Below are 6,410 nucleotides of genomic sequence, written 5' to 3' on the forward strand. Positions count from 1 at the left end.
TGGATTTGTTATGGATTTTGTTCTTGATGTTGTCATAATGAACATTTCATACCGTTTACATGCAAATAATGAATATCTTTGCCTTTATATATTTCTTCCTATTGTGATCTGCAATCTGCATCTGATACAATCTGCATCTGATCAAGCATTAAACATTACTTGTACATAGTCATAGGATTTTTGAATGAGTTTATACGCTAAATACTATCCAGAACATTGTGGTATTATGATTGCCATAATGTTGCCCCGATCGATTCTGCAGACATAATGCCCAATGCAATTCTGATTGATATTTTGTGGAAGATTATCATGTTGTACATTTTATAAGGATTCATCTGTCACTGTGACAGTTTGTACATGTAATTTGAAGTCTGTAAATCGGTGGGGTCACATAGACCAAGCCATGAATGCCTAAAATGTGTTAAATTCAAGAATAGGAAGTCTATGAAAAATATGTATTATAAATAGTCCACATGTTACTTCGTAAAAAGTTAGCTGAATACTTATGAGAAATACTTTTGTTGTTTTGCTTTGATTCTCGCTGTATTTACCGCTTCAGTGGAATGTGATTGCTTGCTATATTTGGATGTAAATTAGACCTTTTTGCCGTTGTTTACTTCAAGTTGAATTATTACCTACATGTAGGCTAGTGAGGCAAAAGCATTTGGCTTCTATTGTAATGTATTGTATTTAGGCCTATGTGACATATGAACAATGACTAACCTATTGAATTTAACCCACTGAGTTATTGAAACGATTGCTGCACCTTTAAAGATTGATTTGAATTACATTTTTGTTTCTGACTTAAGTTGATATTCCAAAATACATGGTCATAATGTTACTTCATAAAGTAATCTACATGGCATGCATGGAAGTATCGTTGTAGATGTATCTGTTTAATTTTAATTTTTTGCGAGCAGCTGAGAACATTATCATGGAAGGAATATCTTGCGTGTAAGTTATATTTTTAATGTGATGTTAATTTATATTCAAAATGTTTATTTCAAAAGTATGTAAATAGAAATATCATCTACCTTCTGCATCTATTCAATGTTCGTTAAATAGACATATGTTTTATATATATATATATATATATATATATCACAGGGAATTTAATGGGTACATCAAACCAATAGGTTACAGATGGAGTATCAATATTTTACCAAAATCTATCAATGAAAGAGTTGACTTTTTTGGCTTATGGCAGTGAGTGTTTTGCCTTGATAAAATGAGTCTTAATACTACAGTTATAATGTATATAATATTCAAAATGATCGCAAACGATAAAGGAGTTTCGTTGATACACACGATAAGGCAAGTCTAGTCACTTCCGAGAACTTATTGTTAGTTAAGATACTGTATATAAGCACTACTGTGGAATTGGTGTGTACACGATAAAATTTGACAATAGCATATGATGCTTTCAGTGTCTTGTACGGGACCGATATTATTTTAGAAGGGAAGCGTAAATGAAGAAATTCTTGAGAAAGTTATATACAGTTCAATGTCCAAGTATTTACTATCAATAATCAGCTACAGTTACAATTCGAAGTACATGAAGATATCAATGGAGATTTTGATAATACATGAGACGATGGATATATTTTTTGAAGTATATGATTAAGATCCTGAAGTTATATCAATATTGGATGGACGTCTTGATGTCAGTCTATATGGGTGAGTGTGGGTCTAGTATATCTATCTAATAATCAAGAGGTCTTATATTATTATTAGTTTTGGGGCGTAACAAGTGTGAGTGAAATAAACTTGCTCTGATTGGTCTACTGGTAAATGTATATCAAACTTTATCCGGTATAAGGGGTGTGGTGGTGCTCTGTGCACTGACTGGGGCTGGAAGTGCGAGTCATACTTCTTAGAACTTTGTTCCATGAAGTTGGCTGACGCCACTGAGGGTTTATCAAGGAGTTAAATGGTAATAGGGGGTTTGGAATTCTGAGCTGACATTGGGGAAGTTTGTAAACAAGTGAAGGTGAATGACTGAGAGTATAACAAAAAAATAAACTATATACTACATCATTAGTAAAAGGATTGTGGTCTGATGTTTATTTCATTAAAAAAATCATACATTTCGTTTTTTATCTTATATACCCTGTTTGCTGAACTGTATTTTTGTATGGAAATTGTATCGCCAAATTTGTTGTGTAGACAGACGATTTCAAGCATGAGAATTAAAGTGAACTGCATGAATTATGTTCGCATTGGTACTATATACACTATTCTTGCTGACATCATACCGATTATCGCCGATTAACGCGTGTAAATGTTTATCCAATCGTAACACAAAACAGAATCGTTAGGTATTTTCTACTTCTTGAAAGGTATATTTTTTAAGTTCAAAACTCTGTCCTGTTTAGCCCAATGAGTTATCTTTTAGAATTTGTCTGTATGTAGACCATTGTGTCATATGCCGATGGAATTTTCATTTTGTGTGGAATTCTGAAAAGAAATATGTTATAATAGGCGTTTCAAGGAAAATTCTGTGCTCATTAAAGTGTAACACTATTATCTTTGATTTTTATCATATTAAACTTTGCGATGACATACGATATTAGCATATATTTTGTAGTTTCTTGTAATGCTTTTAGCATGTAAACAAAATGTTATGAAAGATTTTACATTCCAATTGTAAAATTTCTTTATGAGAATAATGTTCTATTCATGTATTTTTGCGTCACCATGATGCAAGATTTTTAATGTTTTCTATTGAGTATATTGCCTGTTATATGCAGTGAATGTTTTTCATACCTAAACCTTTTCATCAGGTTTTTATCGACATTATAAATGTTATTTGTCTTGCTTATATTTCTTCGAACATGTTTATGACGAGGAAAGTAGTGCAACTCTTCAACTTTGTTTCATTTCCATCTCATATGGGGAATATACATTTTCCGATCTTGATGATGTTCTCTTCTATCTCTGTTCACATCGGCCTAGTAAACAAACGGCAAAAAAATAATTTAATTTGATATATGCTATATTTGCAACTGGGTACTGTGCTCAACTGATTATGTCCAATCTTTATTCACAAAGATATATCATGAAAGTGTATATGATGTTCATTAGATATTTTCTGTATACAAGCCTGAGTTTTCTAGCGCTTCAACTATATAATTGTGTAAAAAAATTATTCAATGAGAAAAAACCCGCACTTAAGTACGCGTGTATAGGCCTTATTGTTGTTGGTGATTGTAAGCATTAAGTAAAATACATGAAAATGATTGATTATATATATATCCTGTACGTCATAATTAATTGAACTGCTCATGATAGAGATGAAAGAGACATGGTAGAGAAAAACAATCTTCATTCATCAGCATGTTCGCCTGATATATAGCCTACAAAAGTGGATCATGCCAAAATTAATTCAATGAGAAAGGGTATTTCCATTAAGTACGTGTGTGAAACTAAATTGGTGTTTAAGTTTCATATATATATATACATGTATATATACAGGAAACCTTGTACTTCATTTTGGCCAGTGAACTGAAGGGTTGACGTCACTCTTGAATGAGAGAAAAGAAAAAAACTTCAAGTATACAACAGATGTTATATAATATTGCATTGTTTGTATATATATATATATATTTTTTTTTTTTCCAAAAAGGGTAGATAGCTCTGGGGAACCTTGATTTAAGCTACGCCTACCATTGTTCTCTTCATCCATTTCTTTCACACACTATATATATATATATATATATATATATATATATATATATATATATTCTTGAAGTTGAACCATTGGTCAAATTCTATTCTTTGAGAAAAACCATTTCCATATTAAATACGTGTATGTAGTTTATGTCGATTTCACTGAATTTGGAGAAATAGAAAATGTTCACATGCTGTTTAATAAGCGGAAGTGGAATTTGGGAAGTGTTCCCCCCCCCCCTTCCAACCTCACACCGATTTTTTTCTTTCTTTTGACCCAACTATGAATATCCTCATAAGGTATTGTTAATAGATCAAATTTGACAGAACTGGATATAAGTGAAATCCTTTGGGGGCAATTAGCCCCCATGTCAAAAATAAAAAATACAGTTGTACTTTTACTTGGATAAGAGCTTAAGAATGTATTATATTATTATACTATGCTGAAAAATCGAAAAGATTGGTTATTTTGATAGGTTTTTATGTAACTATGTACATAATGTTGTCGGTTTTAAAATATAGTAATTCCCCAAGGCAGTTAAGGCTTGTTCTAAAAACGGTGTCAAAATGGAAACTAAACGTTTGAGAACGAATACCAAAATGGTGAAAGGTTGTTCTGTAAGTTGAATATTTTGATTTTTTTAAAGCAAAAAAACGCAATGTAAATACTGAAATCTAAATACTTTGCAGCCTTGTTGCTATGTCTGTAACAGAAAAATTATATATATATGCAAAGTATAAGCCTTCATATATGACATATGAAGGGAAATACAGCTGCAAGCCTATTTTCATTTGTAACTATATGCTTCTGCTTTTTTAAGTTAATAATGATGATAATATGTTCCATTTGTATAGCGCAGCTACTACAATTGCATATACTCTACTGCGCTTGATACTTGGTATCATAAAGTTATCTACTTATATGGTGTAAAAGTTATGTACATCTCTTGTATATACTGAACATTGGTTTCTCTCAATCTCTCAATGATTGAGAGTTTTGCCCTTTTTTTTGCAATTTACACAGAAACTGTAATGTTACATAATGAAACATGTAGCTTAGAATTATCATCGGTTGTTTTATTGTCGAAAATCTATGGTCATGAATATGTTATAATTAAATCGTCGTTATCATGATGATGATCATGATATTTAGGTTTCTTTGAAGGGTAGGCCTATACTGAAGTGAGGTCGACCATTTTAGTGATGATGAAATGATTATGTGGATGATATAAGCCCTAGTAAAATTACTGGGCACATTGGTCGTATAAAAACTACATGTAGTAGTTTTTATCGTAATGGATTTTTTTATTCACCAGTGTTACTTTTATGTACAAGCGAACAGCATATAACAAAAGTGTTTTAGTTGCTGTTCATGTAACAGTATTTACTCGAAGAGAGATCAAGTGATTTCAAACCATTTTAATGTTTGCCATCGAAGTTTATGTATTTCCTATCTAAACAAGAGTGATATCTTTATTCTTTATTTTGTCTTTTCTTTCATCTTTTCAAGCAGTATCATGTATACTCAATTGACGTTAAAGAAGGGCTCTATTATTATAATTCACAATCTTCATGTATTGATCATCGTGTATTGTTGTTTGGATAAATACATGTTTGATGGCGGTTTCTGAAAGTGCTTCTGATTTGTCCATTCTTAGCCCTTGTTTTATTGTTGGCAAGGAGTTACAAAGAATTACGATTGATCCCATCAATCTCAACTGTATGGAAATCAACCCATGCCATAATTTTCTACAGGACATTTTCACAATCTCCTGAGTAAACAAACAGAATCACAGTGCCGAATGATGAATGTATGAATATACATCTTATCTATAAAATAATTTGACATTGCTGGCTTTCCATAGTTGAGGTTGATTGGATCAATCGCAACTCTTTGTAAGACGGGGTCATGGTGTGAAAATGAGGCATGGTGATCGAATTGTTGCTTGTTCGAAAGAGAAAGTTGAGGCTTGTGATGACAGTCATTTGCAGAGCGGGAGAAGAGTGGGGTTGAATTGGCAAGTAGCCACACCCCCTTGAGGTGTGTGGGGGGGGGGGCTTACCATGATAGGCTGTGTAGTTGAGTAGTCAGTCGTTTCTATGAAAATCATACATCAAATAACATTATTATAATACTAAGACAAAAACAGGGGGCTTCCAATTTTTGCCGAGTTTCAATAGATTTGCATTATTTGGTAAGTTCGCAATTCTAGAGAAATACGAGAAATAACATTCAACAATTTAGCCAGCTTAATAAAAAAATAAAAAAAAGATAATTTTCATTGCTTTTTGCACACACACACAACTGTAGTTGTACACAAGCACACATACATTACCCATGTATATTTCTCCTCAAAACTCTGTTCAGCGTAGGTTATAGAACCCGAGGCGGTGCTGAAGGGCAGGGGGTGGGCCGGGGGGAGGGTGAAGGGACTACTATTCCCTGATTTCAAGAAGTAGAAAATAAGAGAAAAAAGTGGTGAGGAAAAGGGAGAGATGAATATCAAAGACAAATGTCGGTCATTTATATATATCCATGATATTCATGATATAAAAAATGACATCACCTTGACCCATTCCTATCAAAATACCCAGGCACCGTTTAGAAAAATGACACTGAACAAACTTGTTTTCTCGTATTTGCTAGGAGAAAGATAAAGGTGAAAACAAAGAATTGATCAATTATTAGATTATATTTCCGTTTCTGTTGTATAATTTAATTTTTATAGGGAAGACTGGTT

This window comes from Lytechinus pictus, chromosome 10 (genome assembly GCF_037042905.1).
Source record: "Lytechinus pictus isolate F3 Inbred chromosome 10, Lp3.0, whole genome shotgun sequence".
NCBI lineage: Eukaryota > Metazoa > Echinodermata > Echinoidea > Temnopleuroida > Toxopneustidae > Lytechinus > Lytechinus pictus.